This window comes from Dermacentor silvarum, chromosome 1 (genome assembly GCF_013339745.2).
Source record: "Dermacentor silvarum isolate Dsil-2018 chromosome 1, BIME_Dsil_1.4, whole genome shotgun sequence".
NCBI lineage: Eukaryota > Metazoa > Arthropoda > Arachnida > Ixodida > Ixodidae > Dermacentor > Dermacentor silvarum.
In genome coordinates, this window is record NC_051154.1 from 343,910,042 (window position 1) to 343,931,031 (window position 20,990).

The 20,990-nt window shown below is 49.4% G+C and overlaps 1 pseudogene; it reads left to right on the top strand.

Annotated features, from left to right (window-relative positions):
- The first annotated feature begins 8,120 nt into the window (after positions 1–8,120).
- LOC119444379 (uncharacterized) lies at positions 8,121–10,257 on the top strand (annotated as a pseudogene).
- Positions 10,258–20,990: the final 10,733 nt, after the last annotated feature.

A 20,990-nucleotide genomic window follows, 5' to 3' on the forward strand; every position in this document is an offset into this window, starting at 1 on the left:
CTCGCACTCACACCGCGCACTCACACTCACGGCACAAACTCGCACTCTTCGTCTCACACTCGCACACTCACCTCACTCACCTCACTGGCACTCACTCGCACTCGCACTCACCTGCGCTCACACTCACTGTCACTCACACTTCGCCTCGGCACTCACCTGCGCTCACACTGACTGGCACTCACGATCGCACTCTCACTCCCCTGCGCTCACACCCCTGGCACCACTCGCACTCGCACTCACCTGCGCTCACACTCACTGGCACTCACTCGCACTTCTCACTCACCCTCTGCGCTCACACACTCACTGCACTCACACTCGCACTCGCCACTCACCTGCGCTCACTGCACTGCACTGCGCTCACACTCACTGCCGCACTTCTCACTCACCTGCGCTCACACTCACTGGCACTCACTCGAACTCCGCACCTCACCTCGCCAGCACTCACATGCGACTCGGACACTCACCTCGCACTCTCTCACTGCACCTGGCACACTCACTGGCGACTCGACTCCGCACTCACCTGCACTCACACTCACTGGCATTCAACTCGCACGCATCTGACTCCGCTGCTCAACCGGCACTGCACCAAATCCACTCGGCACTCACTACACTCGAACTCACCTGGCTCACACTCACTCGCACTCACCTTCGGCTCACTCGCATCTCACCTGCAGCTCACACTGCACTGGCACTCACTCGCACTCACGTCACCTGCGCTCACACTCACTGGCACTCACTCGCACTCACCTGCACTCACACTCACTGGCACAAACTCGCACTCGCACTCACTCGCACTCACCTGCACTCACACTCACTGGCACTCACTCGCACTCGCACTCACCTGCGCTCACACTCACTGGCACTCACTCGCACTCGCACTCACCTGCGCTCACACTGACTGGCACTCACTCGCACTCTCACTCACCTGCGCGCACACTCACTGGCACTCACTCGCACTCACCTGCACTCACACTCACTGGCACAGAAGGAAAGACAAGGAGTTTAGCCAGTGTGAATACCGGCTTGCTACCCTGTACTGGGGAAAGGGGCAAAGGGAATAAAAGGTGATAGAAGAAAAAAACATTGAAGTAAGAAAATTTGCGCAATAACGCGACCCTACGCGCTACAACGTTCAAAGCCGGTCGCACAATTCACAAGCCCTTAAAAACTTCAGCAGAGCCCTTAGGGCCTTAAGTGCCGAAGTCCGTCTAGACCAGTGTCCTAAAACTTTTTCTTCTGTGAGGGGGCGATTGTCCAGTTTTTCAAGCGCAGTCGCGAGCACTTTTCTTGCCACATTTTAGCGGGGACAGTGACAGAGTAGGTGCTTGATTGTCTCCTCGCGGCCACAGTTGCCGCAAGCAGGGCTGTCAACCATTCCAATGCGGAAGGAATAGGCGTTCGTGAATGCCACGCCGAGCCACAGGCGGCACAGAAGTGTTGCTTCCGCTCGTGGTAACCCTGGTGGAAGACGGAGTTGCAGACATGGATCCAATCTGTGGAGGCGTGCGTTGCTGAAGTCACTGGTGTTCCACACAGTCTGCGTAAGCTCGCGTGCGAGGGAACGAAGTTTTGTGGCTGCGTCTGTTCGCGACAGTGGTATCGATACAATAGGGGCACCATCGTGGGCCGATCGGGCAGCGTCATCCGCACTGTGATTTCCTGAAATTCCGCAGTTACCCGGTATCCACTGGTAGATGATGTTGCGCCCCTTGTCGGTTGCGTGATGGTGAAGTAGTCGGATGTCTGCGACTAATTGTGCGTTAGGTCCGTGGTTGAAAGGGGACAGCAGGCACTGGAGAGCTGCCTTCGAGTCACAAAAGATGGACCATGACTGTGATGATTTGGGACCAATAAATTCCAGAGCAGCACGGATAGCTGCGAGTTCTGCAGCCGTCGATAATGTAATGTGAGACGTCTTGAATTGGATGGTGACAGATTTCACGGGAATTACCACTGCTCGAGCTGAACTTTTGGAGAAGACAGAACCGTCCGTGTAAACGTGGGTGCGTTCTCTGTGCTTTTTATGCATGAATGAAAGCACGGTTTGTTTGAGGGTGAATGACGACATATTCGTTTTCTTTTTGATACCGGGAATTACAAGAAGGGCTTGGATTGGATGCAGGCACCACAGTGGTAGAGATGGTCGTGCTGCAGGCGTGAAGTTCGACGGTAAAGTTCTATGGCTGGCGGCAATAATCCTGCTAAACGCTGAACGAGGTCGAGTGGCAGGAAGGGAGGCGAGATGATGCGATGGAAGTCGGGCGAAGTGCCTGATGTGCATCCTTAAAGCATCGATTTGAATGTACGTAGTGATGGGGTGATCATGCGCGATGGCTATTGTTGCTGCCGTGGATGCACACCTGGGAAGGCCAAGACATATTCTCAGAGCTTGAGCTTGCACAGACTGGAGGACACGGAGGTTGGTCTTACCGGTCCCACTCAGTACAGGTAAGCTATAGCGTAGGAGACCCAGGAAGAGTGCATTATAGAGTTGGAGCATCGCCCTCACAGATGCACCCCATGACTTTCCCGCGACAAAATTCCCAGAGGCAGTGCCACTGAAGGAAGTGTCATCCGCGAATGTTGTCGACGCCTTGTTGTATGTTTTCACTCGTGTTGGCGTCCCATAAGAAATACAAAGCCATGAAGGGACCTTATTCAATAGTGCGCTGACAACTATCCCCTTCGAGCGTTGTGGCATTAAATTAATACACAGCTCTGTGAGCCACCCACAGTCAAAGAGTGTCGAGAGGTATCATTCCACACTGAAACGCGTTCTTAGCGGTCTTTGTTATGACCAAAAAAAAAGAAGAATGAGACGCTTGTCTTCCAGCCACGTGATTTGCATTGCGGACAGCGTCACACGAGACGACGGGATCCACGCCGGCTGCACTTGTTAACGGCAGGAATGTCAGATCGCCGCTGCTCATGTTGAGGGAGGTATGGGAAGGAAATAGTGAGGACTCCACAGTCGTAGAGTACGTTTTGAGCCTGTGGGAGCGCCTCAATAATACTTGGAAACTGGCTGAGAAGCAAATGAAAATGAGCAGCGATAGGCCGAAGGTCTACTATGACCGAAACGCGAAAGAGCGGTCATTCAACCAAAATGATAGGGCCATGTTCTTCACGCCATCGAAAGGAAATAAGCTAGAGATTCAGTAGGATGGCTCTGCAGTTGTTTTACAGAAACTATCGGCGACTAACTACATGGTGCAGATGCCCGGGAAAACAAGGCTTTGCAAGATATACCACGCAAATCTTTTGAAGCGCTACCGAGAGCGAGAGGATATTGTAAACCTTACTCGGAACATGCCAGAAGAGCTTTCGCTTGAGTTTCCAGAGTTAGAGGGGGAAAAAGTTAGCTTTTCAGTAGAAAAAAATAGAGAAGCTCGCAGTGCGACCTAAATCACTCGATCCCAAGAAGGCGCAAAGCCTCCGCGTGTTAATAGAAGAATTTCAAGTACGATCGGGTAGAACTAGTCTGATGACTCACGACATCGAGCCCACCGCCATGGCGCCAATTAGCTCGAAACCCTATCGAATGTCGCCTAAACAACAGGCCATCCTCGAGCAAGAGGAAAAGAAAATGCTAGAGTTGGGCGTCATTGAAAAGGTAGAGAGCGATAATATTTCCCCTATGAACATTGTGCAAGCTCCTGGAAAAGATCCGCGGCCTGTTGTTGATTATAGAATGTTAAACGCGGTAACGAGGGATCAACTATTTGCTATACCCAATATTGATGACAAGTCAGAACAGGTAAGCGCTGCGAGATATATCTCGACGCTTGACTTGGTGCGAGGTTATTGGCGGGTGGCCCTGTCCAAAAGAGCTCAGAGGAACGCCGCATTCGTAACGCCATTCGGGATGTTTGCCCCCACTGTTTTGAGCTTCGGTCTCAAAAAGGCGCCGTATTGCTTCTCCATTCTTATGAGCAGTGTTGCGCGGTATGGAACAGTTTGCTGTGCCTTATCTAGATGGCGTGGCCGTGTTTTTTCGATAGTTTGGAAGATCATGTAAGCAGTGTGTTTTCCAGGCTGAGAGACGCTGGACTTACGATTAAAGGCGAAAAATGTCAGCTAGGTCGCCAGGAGCTCAACTACATAGGGCACGTTGTAGGAAATGGTCTCCGCAGACCCTCTGAGGTGAAGTTGACGGCTATCTCGTCATACCCTCAGCCGAAAACTAAGAGTGCCATTAGGGCATTTCTAGGCCTCGCAGGGTATTAGAAGCAGTATATTGGGCGCGTGGCCCACCACTAGAGAGGCGTTTTGACGTGCAAAGTTGGATCACGTGATCCCACCTTGCGATGACGTAGGGAAGCGGACGATTGGAACCCGTTTTTTGACCGCGATTTCCTAGTGTTTTTCCCTTGGAACAGCGTTGTTTTTCACTCACTTCATGTGCGCGTACACCTAGACACTACACAAGCTGGGAAAGTGCGCTCAAAGTTATCGGCGGCATGGTACTTGGTGCCGCAGTGCGTACGTACGCGAAGGAACAGGGCGTGAGCTTTCACTTTTACTCCAAAGATAAGAAACAGCGCGACACATGGCTGATAAAGCTCCGAATGGGTAACGAACCGAGCTCACATGCCCGTGTTTGCAGCAAGCACTTCCGCGAAGACGACTTTGTGTTCGCTGTGTTCGCACACGGAGCGCAATTGTTCGGTGAGTATACGTTAGACAGTCGCTCACATACAGTGTTCGGCGAGTGATACGCAGTCTTGGACCGCGTGACGGCCGGTGATTTCACGCCGCTGGTGAGCAGTAGGTGATCGACGATGGACTGAATGCAGTGATAATTCATCACAAATACTCTCGCTTTCATTCGATACAGAAATGAATCAGCTCGGAGTCCCCCGCGCCCACCGGTGGCGCAAGAAGTGCCGGCAGCCACGCCCGGGGAGTGAATCTTCCTATTGACCCTTTTCCCGGCGCTCCCGTGGGCGTTGCCATGTTTGATCTCGTGGTGACGCGTTCATTGCTTGCCTCAGCTACCTCTGTTGCCTCCGTGTTTACAATGCAAGCGCGTGACGCTGGTGTGGCGCAACAAACCTCCGTTTCGACGCATATCGCAGATGGTGACTGTGTGGACGACACGAAGCTTAGGCCACAGCTTTAGAGGACATGTAATTTAAGGTACGTTCAGCCTACGTACGTAATGTGCAGATATTTCGCAAGAAACGGAAGCGCAAACGCAAAAAGCGCAACTAAATTATTCAGACTACAATCGTATGAAGCGTTAAGAGCGCAACAGTCGTCACGCACGCGAGCGTAATTGTTGGAAGGCCCGCTACTTTTACGTTTCATAAAGATACGACAGTTACGGCGTATAGCCAATAAGCCCCGCAGTTTCGGTTTTAAATTTCCGGTGATGCGACTGCCGGCCTCCCCAGTTAGGGCAACGGCCCAACAACGGACATGACTACGTCTGTGCGTAGTAGCTTGTGTGCGTAGTTGTGTGCGTAGTCTGTTTACAGGCGCCATGTTGAAATCCACTGAGACGCAACTGACCAGCTCACGTTTTGATGGGCTGGTCTTAAGATGCGTAACGTATGCAACTGACAATGTGAACGACCAGCATTGTTAACGATCTAAACGCTTCTACCGCGCGGTACGGTCTTTATGACAGATGCGTGCTTTGCTACCGTTACGACCGCAGTCTGAACAGACCTTTAAAGTGAGTGCTTTCAGAGCTCATTACGCCTTGTCCAAACTGCGCGAGCAGCGTATACGGTGCTTGTACTAAAGGCGGGGCGAGAAATTTATTCCAAGTTGTCCAAACTTTCCGCTTATGTATTATATCAGGATCAGTGTGCTCTTCGTTCTTTATTTGGCAAACATTTTGAAGCAGCGGCTTTTCATGTTTCTGACTCAGTATAAGGTTCCTCGCTGCGGCCACTATGTGATTGTTTATTTTCAGCCTAATCGCTCACGGGTGTGCTCTGCTGCGATAGATTTGTCCTTGCTGCGCACAAAGCTTGGAATGTAAGTGTTCTGTACTTTGCGGTACCTTGTAGCAAAGAGATATTAGACAGTATTAGTATTGCGGAAATGGCACCACGCTAAACGCTATAAAATAGCGGGGTCAGACTGCGCATGCTCAGAACGCTATTTCAGTTTTGCGGGTAGCGTGCGTCCGCTATTTTTCAAATATAGCGCTAAGTTTTTAGCGTTGCAAACATGGCGGCACCCTCGGCCCGAGCGCTTGACATGCAGGCTCGTTTCAAGGCTTGGCGTGGATCCACACGGCTAGTTTGGTTGTCGAGCTGCTCAGTTTGCTGCTTTGACTAGTCGCAGCTAGATAGTTTTGCGCTTAGCGGCGCATCGTTGTCTTACGCTATACTAAAACTCTATCGAACAGCGTTCCGCAAAGATTTAGCGTGCGTAACACGCTAAAGCTAACGCAAGAATTTTCCGCAATACTAAAAGTCTCTATTATCGCTAGTCCCTCGCTTACTCTGTGGACCGTCACGAAACGCGTTCAGCTTCCAACATTCGTGTCTTGTCGGTGTAATCGCCGTCACCCCTGCTTCGGCATAGCCGGCGGCGTATTTGGAATATCCAGAAGGTACAACTCATGGCAACCGCAGAGCCGCGCTATTGGGTTACACGCCTGCGGGAAGCTGTGATGTCACTCCTAGCAACGGCGCCAAGCGAATACTCTCGTTCTCGGTGCTTAATCGCCTGGCGCTTCTTCCCCAGCGCCACGGCTGTGCCACGGCCGCTCGATCGAGAGGCCGTGGCTTGTTGTGTTCGGACTGATCGGACTGTTTTTCTCCAAGTGTTTTGTTTTTAACCGCTGTACGGACGCGTGCTGGGACGCACGCACTCAATCCCCCACGCGCAAGCAACGAAGCGGGAAGCCAGCGCCGGAGGGAGCGGGGGGGGGGGGGGGGGGGGCACTTTTACTGTGCCAACAACCGCGCTCGTCGCTCGGCCGCACGGTCTCTTATCTCTCCCGCGCGCAAGCAAGGAAGCGGGAAGCAAGCGCCGGAGGAAGCGGGGGCGGGGGGGGGGGGCGCACTTTTCTTTTGCCAACAACCGCGCTCGTCGCTCGCCGCACCGTCTCTTATCTCCACACGGCTCTGACCTTTATGAGCCGTCCATTCGCGGCTCAGTTCCTGTTGAAGCGATAGACCGCACGTACCTTCGCCCGCAGCGGCGTATGCTTGCTGCCAGCGTTTTGACAGTCGTTGTCTGCAGTCATTCAGTGTGATCTCTTCATGTTTGTTTGTGCGCGCTCACACCACGCTTGTTCATTCAGTTAGTAATAGTCGGGTCACATTTCCAACGCACGCTACACATGTAATGCTGCCCGGATCGGCAGTGCAGCGCTACAGGTGTGTCCCTTCGCACGCGCGCTGCCCACGGGAAGCGCTTCTCATCAACACCACCGTTTCACACGCGCCTTCTCGTGGTCATCGAGTCTCTCTTCATGTCGGTCTACTTACGCCGCAGCACACCTGCTTACTTAATCAGCTCATGTTTACTACAATTCATATTGTTACCAAAGCCGCTCACCTTACTTCGTATGACATTGCTGTGTTGCTATCGCATTCATTGCTTCGCCGTTAGGGCGAAACTGTGACATTTTTTTCTCCCGGCAGTGCGCACGCGTGATGTTTGGACAGTTGTTTTTTTCCCCTCTCCAAGTACTTTTTTTAATAGAGAGTTTTAGTTTCACGTACGTGGGTGCTTTGCGTACGCAAAAGTGAGAACTCTGCGTACGTTACGCAGCACGCGTCCGCTACGTTTATAGTTTCACGTACGCAGAAGCAGCACCAGAAGTCCCTGCGTGGAGCTCTCGCATACATACCATGGGTGCTTCCGCGTGCTTTTTCTGGCTCCCTGGTGGCAGACGAAGACACTACTACAGCCAAATAAGTCCAAGCCGAGTCGGAGTCAGAAGTGTGCTTTTGTTGCAGTTGCAAGGCGAATTGCGCAGTTTGTATTTGTGGCATGGTCGCCGCGTACTTTGGAGCAGCAAAATGCCTCGCAGCGTACTTAGTGACCCGCGTTTGTTGTCAATGCTCTCTTGGACAGAAATTGACGACCTCCTCATGACGGAGACAGAGCGACACTGTTTAAGTGGCTCGCTAGACGACGTGGAGGATCTGATGAGGCGGAACAGAGAGTCAGAGCTGCTGCTCTACCGTTGGCTCAATGGACTTCTTGACACAACAAGAATAGAAGCTGGACTTTTCCGGCAGCAATTCAGGTTTGAGAAGGTGGACTTTGACGAGCTACTGTCTGCGCTGCTGCTACCGGAGTCAGTGAGAAGTGCACAAAACGTGAATGTGTCTGGTCGAGAGGCTTTGTGCATCACTCTACGACGACTTGCTTACCCGAATAACTGGTGCGACCTCGAACCGATTTTCGGTAGGCACTCTTGAGCAATGTCGAGTGTAGCTTCCAAAGTGATCAGGCACATCACAGGTGTGTTTGGCCATGTTATGACCGACTGCAACCACCACGACTGGCTATCTATTACATGCCTTGAAGACTTTGCAAAGGTAATCCAACTTTATATTTAATATACATGTGTAAGAGGGCGACCGAGTTTCATCAGTTGCAATTCTCACGGTATCGGAAAATTAGGCCGGGATACGTTCGTGTTAATTAAAGTGGCCCTCCATTTCACTTAATTTTCTGGTTTTCTTTTAAATCAAGCTATACATTTAAGCGTTGCAACCACGATCGTAATTACATTGGTCATATGGGCAGTTCCACGCATATTATACCATCGTAAATTTTTATAGTGACAGTGTCGCGTTTATATTCATGAGTTATAGAAAGCCTTATAAGTGTATGCGAACAGCAGCGCAGTTAGCACTTCTGCCAAAGATTGCAACTTGCACTTAGCTTCGCCCATCGTATACAGCTACAACTTGCTCCTGAGAGGCTGGGATAATGTGTACATCTTTAGTCAATACTTGTAATAGGTAATCTGATTGCACTATAGCAACCCTTTATAGGCATGTGCATGAAGTTACAGGAAGATGTGCCACCGAAGAAACACCATGTGCAAAAATACTTCTGCAACCACATGAACGAGACCATAACAAAATAAGGGGGAGGGTACTCAGTCTGACGATGATTTTTGTTTATGTCATTAATTTGTCCGTCTTCAGAATGACGAGGCCTCTTGTAAAAACGGTGTTGACAAAGTAATAGCTAGTCGCCTCATATCGCATACTTTGTGCATGCACAAGTCTTTTCGCCATCCAGTGCACATAACGCATCTGTTTTTTATTACGAGAAACATTACTAAGGATTTGTTGTAATACATTTATTTTATATCGCAGGCTGTCCAAAACAAAGGCGCACCGCTACCCAATTGCTGGGCATTCATTGACGGGACGGCTCGCCCAATCTGTCGCCCAAAATGGAATCAACGAGCATATTTTTCTGGCCACAAGCGTGTTCATTGTTTAAAGTATCAGTCGCTTATGTGTCCAAACGGCATAGTGTGCCAAGTCGACGGTCCATATCCTGGAGGACGACATGATGCGGGTAGGTCTTTTTCTCAAAATTCCGCACTCACTGAAGTGAATGTGTCAAGTGCACGAAAACATGTTACCTCCATTTGATAAGGGCAAAACCTAGTGTTGCTTGTTGCATTGCTATCATACACTAAGTCACGCTAGTCAGATTATTTTATGCTTGTACAGTGTGTTTTTTTTTATGCAGGAATACTCCGATCCAGTGGCCTTTAGTCGAAGTTGGAGAGGCTGGTGCAAAATCACAATTTTGTGATATATGGCGACCCGGCGTATCCCCTGAAACCACTTATCATGAAGCCCTACAGTCGCTCCTCCCAAACATACACTCAGCTGTTATTCAACAAAGGCATGAGCCGTGTTCGGCAAGCAGTCGAGTGGGGTTTCGCAAAGATTATTAGCGAATTTGCCTTTCTGGACTTCAGAAAAAAAACAAGAACTCCTCAAGCAGCAGGTTGCTGAAATGTATATATGCAGCACTATCCTAGCAAACTGTCACACATGTTTTTATGGCAGCCAAGTGTCGCTGTACTTTGGATTACATCCACCTTCATTGCAGGAGTACCTGAGGCCCTTGCAGTGAAGAACTAGCATCTTAGTATCGCTGCCCGGTGGCAAAACTGCAACATACTATTCAAAACAACTTAACCGTTGTGTTCGAGCTCGATAAATATTCCACGCCAGAGTTTGTGGGTGCGCAACAGCTTATTCAGTTTTCCCACGTTTGCTGTGACTATTAAAGCGTTTTTCAACACAGCAGTGCACGCTTCGTTTATTAATGGTAGTGAATAAAACACAGCGCTAACACAAGAGACAAAAACGAAACTAATGACAGTTTCTTTGTCCCTTGTGTTAGCTTTATTCACAACCATGAGCCACGCTACCACGAACTAGCCAAATTTGCAGACTTAATTCATTTATTAACCTTTGTGACAATGTTCTTCAGCATGCTTAGGAATGCTTGCTGTTGAGCTGCTGCCATGCGGCGTTCTTCCGCTCGTTCACGCCTTTCCTCGGCCAGCTGTTCAGCCTTTAGCTTTATTTCTTCCCCTCTTAACTCAGACTCGATGAGAGCTTTTTCTTTCTCCCAGGCAAGGCGATCCTCTTCTAATTTTAGGCGTCTGGACTCTATGATGAAGTCTTTTTCTTTCATAAATTCGTCATGCTTCATCCTCTTCTCTAAAAACTGGAAGTCTGCCGTTTCCTGCTTTCCACCTTGGGTTCGTTTTCCTGTACAATAAAAATATTTAATAAGTGCATTATACATTATACAACAAAGCTTTCAGATAATAACCGTTCATGTTAAAGCACATACCTTAGCGAATAGTGAGCGCCTCTAAAAAAGCTATGCTTACATTTGGTGGCTTATACAAAAACAGTGTTTACCGTAGTTCCGCACAGGCTCGTTTCGTGCCACTTGCAGCTCCTGGGTGTTGCGAGTGTTCCCTAAGATGGCCGAACCCGCTGGTGACGACGGGGAAGGGCTGGCTGCTACATCAGAGAGCTCCTCACAGATGATGGGCGCGGGCATCGGGACTTGCTGTTGCTGCTCGTCCAGAACAATTGCAGTGTCGCCTTTGCCAGTGATCATATGATTAAACAACAGCGACGGTGTCACATTGTCAGTGCCTGCAGTCGTGCGAATAGCAAGTAAAATAATTTTTTGAAACATGCAAGAGAAGTCACGTTAAGAACAGGGAAACGTATCAGGCGTATAAAATTATAGTGAAGGGCAATGGTTAATTTGTGGTTTGATCGGCAGCAGTCATAGGCTACAAGCACGTATTTTCGTGCATTACCCAGGTTGATACCGCTGCTGTTGCTGCTGCTCGATGTCACAGCGTAGGCTGCAGCTGCAGCGTCTCTGGAACGGCAGGCCGCCAACTTGGAAAGCCGTGCAGTTTCTACACGTGAAGAGCTCTGTTTGCCACAAGTTTTTCGGATTCGTCGATATCTGTAGCGGTTTTCTCTTGCCATGTCGAGAAGTTCTTGGAGCAGCTTATCTTGCTCTTCATACTCCTCTTCAGTTCCTGACCTGCGTATTCGTGCAATTGCGAAAAATATACTGACCTTTACCGTCTATCTATTTGCGCTACACACAACTAAAGCAGCAAGGTTATTTACCGGCGGAGGCTTTTGCTGTCCTTGTCAGCGTACTGCGTGAGCAGGAGGTCTGTGCGATCGTGCACAGTTCGAGCACTGAACACTTTTCCCCTGGCCGCCGACAGCTGCACGGCGATTTCAGTCCATCTCATTGGATACCGCATCATGTCTTCGAATGGGTTGCAGTCTCGAACATCACGAAGTAGGTCTAAGTCGTCACTTTTTGAAAATCTTAGGCGCGGAGCACTGCTAGAGTGTACTAGACCATATTCTAGTACACTCTATCACTGCTCGGAGCGTTCGCTTGGTCTGCCGCCATCTTTAAACCTGCTGTCTCTCGATAGTTTCGTAACTCGCGAGAGCGCCCTATCGGACCGCCACGTACGTAGAGCACGCAACGCAAGCGCGAAGTTTTCACGCGCGTCCGCAAGACGCGCGGGCGGCCTCCACGTTCTGCGCATGCGCATTTCAGTCACGTAGGAGCTCCACGTACGCGAACTCTTCCACGTACGTGAAACTAAAACTCTCTAATAGACGAGAAAACGATCGCCTGAAGGCGCTGCTGCGCCTCCTGACAGCGCCCCCAATGTGGAAATTTCAAGCAGCGCGGTCGCTCCGCGGTGCAGTCTCCGCTTTGTTTACATTGTTTCGCCCGCGCTTTCCTCCGCTGCTCGTGCTCACGGCGCTCCGTTTTCGACGGCGGCAGATCGCCTGCTTGCTGAACAGCGATGCAAAGACGGCAGTGCGATTTCAAGACGGTTGCCGACGCCAACAGTTTTTTTCGTGGCGGCAACCTCAAGAAAGGGGAGCGTCTGCTTCCACACGTGTGTGGTGTTGAAAAATTGTGGGCGGCGATGTGACAGTGAAAGCCAAGTGCGTGTCGGAGGTGTCCAACAAGATTGTATACGACATCGAGTTAGAGGTACACACCGAGTTCAGTCATTCAGTCACTTTTATTTCTCTATGGTGCAGTCACAAAGCGGTCATGCATGCTTGCAGAGATGTGCAGAGACGGTGACGATTGCGGTTGGTTTCGTTGGTCGCTGGGCGCGCACACACGGCTGCTCTCAATTTGGCTCCCAGGGAGTGGAATCAGCACTGTCGTAACAGAAAGAACACATGCATTAGGCACCAATAAGCCAATAAAATTAATTAACGATGTAAGTACTACATATGTGTATAATGCCTTATATCATGCTGTATAAATATTTAATGTATATCATGCCTTATTCAATGCTAGAGTCATGGCAACTCATTGCATTATTGAGCAAGGTATCTTTTCACTGGTCATGAGAAATCACTCGTAGAAGCTGCTCCGCGAAATGAAACCAGGTCACGGTAACCAGTGATTACCTTGGGACCAGCAGCACGAGCGCAATAATTAGCGATACATGCCTCACCAAAGCAAATCTAGTTTCTTGTCGGGCGAATGCCCCGCCGCAGCAAAAGTAAGCTCACACCGATGGCCGGCTACTACACGAAACGAAGATTCTTGGCGGGAAGAGTGAAGCAGGAAGAATGTGCAAGGTGGCAATTACTTTAAAACATGCTTGGATATTATGAACACAGAAAGCATGGTCAAGCAACAAACATAACGCGCGCGTCTCGGGCAGCTGCTTTGCGATCTGCCGCTTACCGACGCATGCGATGACCGCAGCTTGCATTAAATACAGATTGCCACCACACAAAAGACAAGTAACGTGCGGCCCTATTTGTTGCCTGTACAACTAGTAATTTAAGTTGCAGCGTTTGGACAAAGGATATAATTATCTTGAGCCAGTCTTTGCCGATCGCGAGTGAACGAACAGTACAATCAATGAAATTCGTAGGTTTTACGTGCCAAAAGCAGAATATCATTATGAGGCACGCTGTAATGGAGGATCTCAGGTATAAATTTGACCACCGGGGGTTCTTTAACCTGCACAAAAATCAAAGTACATGGCAAGAACTGTATTCTTGCATTTTGCCCCCATCGAAATGCGGCCGCCGTGGCCGGGAATCGTGCTCGCGTCGTCGAGCTTAGCGGCGCTACACGTATGCATTTACCGCTATGCTAACCCGGCGGATTTCACTGTACGATTCAACTACGCGGCACGTCTAAACAAACGGCCATGCACTAAATACAGGCACATTATTATTGCGTGTTTATCGAGCAGCCGTGACATTGCACGCGAATGCGAAAGTACGTGACTTACTTGACTCGGCGCACTGCAGTTATCCACGCTTGTCGTCTGTCCTCCTCGAACCACCTCTCCGGAATTCTGTAGAACTTCACGGGCGGCTTTCGACTTTCCGAGGATCTTGTGGCAATCAACAACACAGCAGTATTGCGTGCCACCTTTCCTGGTTGAGGAGGTCGCGCTCGCGGTCACGAAAACAACGCACGCGGTCGCTCGCGCCGTAGAGAACACAGGCGCGCGCTGGCCCGGCGGTGACCTTCGACACTTATATCCTTCCGCCAGGGAAGTGGGCGGCGCCCGTGCCGCGCGGGCAAACTTTAGGTTGCCTCGTCTATAGCTGTACGCCCGTGTTTTGCGGCTAGTGTTCCGACTGACTCCTCTCTCTCTCTCCCTCCGTAGTGTTTTGCACAACCGGCTGTGCCAACGCGGTTGGCGGCTATGGCCGCTGCGGACACCGATTGTCGGACGTCGACGCACCTCGTGATGGAATGCGCGAAAGACCACGTCAATTCATGCGCTGTTGTTGAAGTCTTTCGTTCCAACATTACGCATGACGATGACGCTTCTCGATGGATTCTATTCTCCAAGACTGATTTCTAATTCATGCCCAATAATTCTGTGCTCCTAACTCCTTGTGTGTATATTGTCCAAAGCGAAAACTGTATAAATTGAAAACTGTATGCCCTTGTTGTGTCCTTCTTGCGGTGTGACTTGCACACAGCTTTTTAGATATGGTAATGTATCCCAACAAATTAAATGTTTCCCTCTCCTGCTTGGTGCTGACGTGATGTCGCAGAAAACATTGTCTAATTGCAACAATATATACCCTCTGAAAAATCGGAAGGCCAGAAGTAACCTATACATGGAACGTTATGAATAAGGATGGAGACCAAATCATTTAGAAGCGGTGCTTTATTGATGATGACACTTATTGTCTACCCAAGTGTTCCGATAATGCAGTGTCAGCCAGTATATTGAAAAACAGTGTCCCCTCTCAGTGTCCACTATTTCGAATTGCTGTGCTTCAGAAATTCACCCAAAGCAGTGCTCTTAAATTACAGTTTTTAGCGTGCACCATTTCCAATGCTATTAATGACAGTTCTTTGCCTTTAACAATTTTAGCCCCGTTGTAGAATAATGGGAACTTCTTTTTGCAAAGCACTTTTTATACAATATTTAACATGCCCACCACTTACGTCATAAAACTGACATTGTGCATCTGAAACAACTCCACCTTACATTAAGGATATCGGGACATGAAGAAAACCAGAAAAACAAAATAAAACCCGCAAGTTCTTTGCAAAGTGAAGAAATTGGCACATGCCTGCAACATTTATTGAGAGAACTTTGTAACATCCAAACAAAATGGGCTCTTTGAAAGACTGTTTATTACGTTTCGTGGAAACGCACCTAGAGGTTAAAATAATATCCAGTGCTTTGATGCCGTGTCGATGTCTAATTGCACTGATAGGACGTAAGCTGCAGGATAATCGTAAGGGTGCTTTGCTTCACTTGGAGGGCATCGCGCTACTTGTCATTAGTAGTAGTGGTGGAATACGACATATCACACAGGTTCCGATCTTGTCGGCATGGATTTCACGCATCAATCTTCGCAGCGTAAGCTCCTGCACCGGCGTAGGTCTCGATTATATCAGTCGGCAGGGCCCGAGGGCACTTTGGTGGTTGCAACGGAAAGTCTCGCTCTAGAAAACGCCAAGGCGTCGAAGCGCGAAGCCCAGCCACGACACACAACAAGAGACGCGAAGGGCGCTGGTGATGAGAGCACTTTGCTAGGCTTGACACTGCGGCGGCGTCCCCACAGCCGGCAGCCAATGGCATAAACAGTCCGAATATCGCACGTGCGCACAGCCGGAGAAAAAAAAATTCAGGCCTAGCACTAGCCGCAGAACACGTGCGTACAGCCGTTAAAGACAAGACACTTGGAGAGAGCCAGAAAAAAAAAGCAGTCCAAATATTCACGTACGTACAGCCGGAGGAAAGAAATACAAGAAAAAGTCGGGCGTGACACTAGCCGCAGAACACGTCCGTACAGCGGTTAAAAACAACACACTTGGAGCAAAACAGTCCAATCAGTCCGAACACAACACGTTGGCACAGCCACGGGCTCTCGATCGAGCGGCCGTGGCACAGCCGTGGCGCTGCGGAAGAAGAGCCACGCGATAAAGCACCGAGAACGAGAGTAGTCGCTAATTGGTGCCGTTGCTGGAAGTGACATCACAGCGTCCCGCAGGCGTGTAAGCCAATAGCGCGGCTCTGCGGTTGCCATGCGTTGTACCTACTGGATATTCCAAATACGCTACCCGGCGTGGTTGCTCAGTGGCTATGTTGTTGGGCTGCTGAGTACGATGTCGAGGGATTGAATCCCGGCCACGGCAGCCGCATTTCGATGGGGGCGAAATGCGAAAACACCCGTGTACTTAGATTTAGGTGCACGTTAAGGAACCCCAGGCGGTCCAAATTTCCGGAGTCCCCCACTACGGCGGTGTCCCTCGTTACGGGACGACGATAATCTCACCACGGAAGAAGAGTGGGTGGAGGCGCTCAAGAGCTCCGACCTCACCGCTCAGCTACGGGCTGTCCAGAGGGCCCGCGACGCGGCGGTCAGGCACGGCCTGCCCGTCACGACGTGGGAGCGGCCCGCGGTGGCTTCTCCCCCCTAAGGGGTTATCGGAGTCGCTCCTCAGGACCTAAAATAAAGTTCATTGCCTGCCTGCCAGTCCCCTCTACGGCATGCCTCAAAATCTGATCGTGGTTTTGGCACGTAAAACCCCATTATTTAATTAATTTTTAATCCTGCTTCGGTCGGTACATTGATTCAAGTGTGCACTCATTTACATATTAGTGATACATTGGCGATATGGTGGGTGTAAGTTTGCATGCGAGTAATGGTTGATATGTGTAGATAACTTGCGAGAAACTTACTATTGTAGTATGTGGCGCTACTTGTTTTTGTAACGAGTGGTCTCACTCTTAAGTACCGACCTTCCGGAGAAGTCCTTTCTTTGGAGGTTAGCTATACAACGCTGGCGGATGACTCTTTTTTTATCCTTGAGGAAAGCCGTGCATCGCGAAGAGCCGACAACACAGGCAGGTCCTTATGTACCAGTGGCGACACAGGTTGATTCCATTCCTTAATATGCGAATCACTATTTTTTGCAGCTAACTACCGCACACGTCTTCCCTTTATAGTTGCACATTTTGCAGCATGGATTGGGTACAGTGCATTAGCGAACACTCAGTTGCATTGCCGACAGCTGATCGCACAGTAGCAAGGCGGCAGAAGCAGTAATGGTTTCGTATTCGTGCGCATTCGCTGAGGCAACGTATGGCGCGCCGCCCAAAAGCGCCATATCTCGTTCCTCTAGAGCAAACTGCTCCGCGAAAAGGGTCAATAGCTCCCATTGGTTCTCGTTTAGCAGACCACGGCCGCTGGATGCAAGCGCCCATGGTGCGGCCTGCCGCGCGCTCTGAAAACGGCGTGAGAGGGCTCAGTTTTCCGTGCAACCGCCGTGGCGCCACCGGAGGGGGACAGAAGTTGCGAGAGCGCGTGAGATGAAATGCGCAGCGCGCTACGTCGAGCGCGTGCGTCGTTGCGCCACGCGCAAAATATTCTTTTAAAAACCACCTAAAGTACACAATGGTTCATTACGACTCTTGCGTAATGACAGCTGCAGCCGTTTGGGAATTTTTGGGCTTGCCCTGTATGCCCGAGAAGCGACTTCGCGCACCGATCTCTATTCAAATTACTAATCACGGGCATGTTTTCCCGGTATCCAATAGAATCTCAGCTAGCGGTTCTAGAGGTGTTCCACCTTCCTAACAGATCAAAATTCTCCATTTCTGTTTTAATATATTTGACCATTCAGGTTTAATAAAAAATTTTACAATCAGATAAAAAAATCACTTCAGAAATTACAGTTGCCTGCTGCTTACTTAACATCAAATATGCATGAGCGAAAACTTATTCTTTCCTGCAGCTGTCTCTAAACCCGTTCATAGTAGATATCATGAAATATCCCGTACCACAGCCACAAACTAATGCTCCTCATGTGTGTGCGACCATCACGCAGAAGTGAATTCGCGTCACCTCAAATAAATTTTTCCGCAAGATAACTTTCATTCCACACAGAATTCCAACAGTGAATATGAAATACGGACAAACGACACCAAGTGAATTTATTGAATGTCAAGTTTGCGCTCTTCCCTGCCCGTGTTTCTTCTTTGTCTTTTGCACTGCACACGTCTTCACATCAAGCCCATGACTCGCGTCACAGTGTCGACACTTTTCTTGATAGTGGTTTTTGCACCAGCTTTAAAACACGCTCAACCGTTGCATTGACCATGCCAGTTCAATTGCAGAGCAAAGGTAACTTCATCAAAAGCATTTCAGATTTTTTTTAATGCTCCGGATCGTTCGCTTCGCACATCAAGGCGGGACATCGGGTGTAGTGCGGCAGCAGAGCTGAGAGGAGCAACGTGCGTAGCTTTCCGCTCCTTCTCACCTCCCCTGATTTCATTGCTCTGTTGACAAAGTTCCACGTGAGCTGGCACATGCCGACGAGTTCTGATGCCGGGTATTTCAGATGCTCGCTGTCCACGTTTTTCGTTAACCCATAAACTGCCTCCGTCGGGTTTGACACTTGCAGGAGTTCATTGCATTGAGCGGCACTACTTTCGTAAGATCGAGCAATGAGCTATGAAGGTGTGTTTTTTCACTAGAACAAAAATTGTTTCTGTTTTGCTTAACAAATGTCTCTGACAATGCAAAATAAAAAAATACTAAGGATGCCAATTGCAGCTCACATCGTTCAACGAACCAATTCTTTCAGATCGCGTAGCCTTTAAAACATCCGAGTTCATACCTTTTCATCACAGTCACGAGCCAGGTAGCCAGCCAAAAAGCCAATTGGAGCAATTTCGAGCTCATAGCCAACAGGTTTTACATAAAGGGTTAAAAGTCCTCTGAGGGTAAAGCACAGAAGACGGTTTGCAACCCGAGGTGCTGCCATTGCATCTTGCTCTGAGCCAGGTCCCATGTCGACGAGGTCAAACATTTTGTCCACTTGACGATCATTAACTTTTTCTTGTATTTACATTTCGTCAATAATAAGGAACCACATTCGCTACTGCTCCACAACCGAGCCTTCTCTCACGACACGCAGGCGCTCTTTGATCAACCGGGTTATTGACCCTTTTCGCGGAGCAGTTTGTTTTAGAGAAACGAGATGGCGCTCACGGCGGCGCGCCATACCTCTCCTCAGCGACCGCGAACGCATACGAAACCATTTCCGCTTCTGCCTTGCTTCTGTGCGTTCAGCTGCCGGAAATGCAACTGAGTTTTCGCTAACACACTGTGCTCCAATCATGCTAGATTGAATCATGTGGATTGAAGACGTGTGCAGTAGTTGGCTGCAAAAATAGTGACTGGCATGTTAAGAAATAGAATGAATCTGTGTGGCCAAGTTCGCGGACCGCTGCTGCACCTGTCCGAACGTGCTACCGGCACTTCGAGATGTACGGCTTTCCTCGAGGATACAGAAATTTGCTCATCCACCAGCATTGTATCGCTAACCTTCAAAGGAAGGCCTTCAGCCCAGAGCGTCGGCAAGAGTGCGTACCACTCGTTAAATAATGACAAAGGGAGTATACTATAGCGCCGCTTCCTGTCATAGTAATTGTTTCGCGCACGTTATCTATACACATCTGTCCCAAATGTCAGGACAACTTACGCCCACTCTATCGCCAACCTATCAATAATAAGTGAATGAGCGCACACTTGAATATATGTTCACTGTATACGCACAATAAATGACGGACTACACCTATGGCGCACGAATGGTCGAAGCTGAATGTTTCGTGACGGTCCACAAGAGCAAGCGAGTTACTAACTGTAATATATATTTGCTACAATGAACCCAATGTACAAAACACCTACGTTTCAAGTCTTGTGCGCAGCAAGAACAAATATATCGGAACTGAGCACACCCGCGAGCGAATAGGCAGAAAATAATCAGACAGTGGCCGCACCGAGGAACTTCACTGAGTCAGAAACTGACAAGCCACTGCTTCAAAATATTTGCCGAATAAAGAACAAAGAGCAAAACACCCTAATCCTGAATGAATTCATAATCAGAAAGCTTGGATAGCTTGGAATACATATTTGGCCCCGCTTTTGGAACAAGCACCATATACGCTGCTTGCACCGTTTGGACATAGCTTAATCAGCTCCGAAAGCGCTTTTGCATGTTCTATGAAGCTGTGATCAAAGCTTCGTGTCGTCCACCTAGTCACCGTCTACGATACCACCGAAAATAGACGTTTTCTTAGCCGCGCCGGCGTCATACACTTCCGTTTTAAACAAGGAGGCAACGGAGGCAGTTGAGGCAAGCAATGGACGCATCACCACGTGATCAAACATGGCAGCACCCATGGGATCACCGCGAAAAGGGTCAATAACAACCTCGCCTGTTGATTGTGGGGAGCACACGCTGCCACCTTCTCCCGCGGGCGCTCACCATCGCTTGCGCACTCGGCGGGAGCCGGGCGGACATCTCTTGCGCGCACAGCGCGCGCAGCGGGAGCCGGGCGGACACGGGAGAAATGCACTTTGCCCTCTCCCGGTTGCAACACTCCAATTGCTAGTAGATACAGCGTTTGACCGCTGGCGCCACGTTGCGCCGCACGCGCGTACCGCGTTTCTAGGTGGTTTCTTTCGCCGAGGGCGCTCGAACGCAATCATATGGTTTTGCATCAATGCAACACTTGGAAGCGTGGCTGTATGGCTGAGATGTATGTTTCTATCATGCACAATGTTGTAAAAACATGGCTAGAAGAAAAAGGGGAGTATTTACCATGGAGTACTAACTGTTTACTTTGCAAGAAACCGGAATCTATAGAACACGTGTTTTTAGATTGTTGGAGTGCGGTCTTCTTCTGGGACATTATGCAAAGAACTATTAAAAAAGAATTACCGTTAACACCTCATGGTATTCGGTACTTAACTACAGGGCAAGACAGTATACCTTACAAGTCCAGCAATCTGGGACATCGACTACTGCGGCGAAGCCGACCCTGGGGCGATGCGGTTGGCGTAACTCTATGGGAAGCATTTTTTAAAAATCGATTTACTGAGCAATGGCTCGTTTTTTTCGCGAGGTTGCACACTTTAGGCACTAAATCCCGA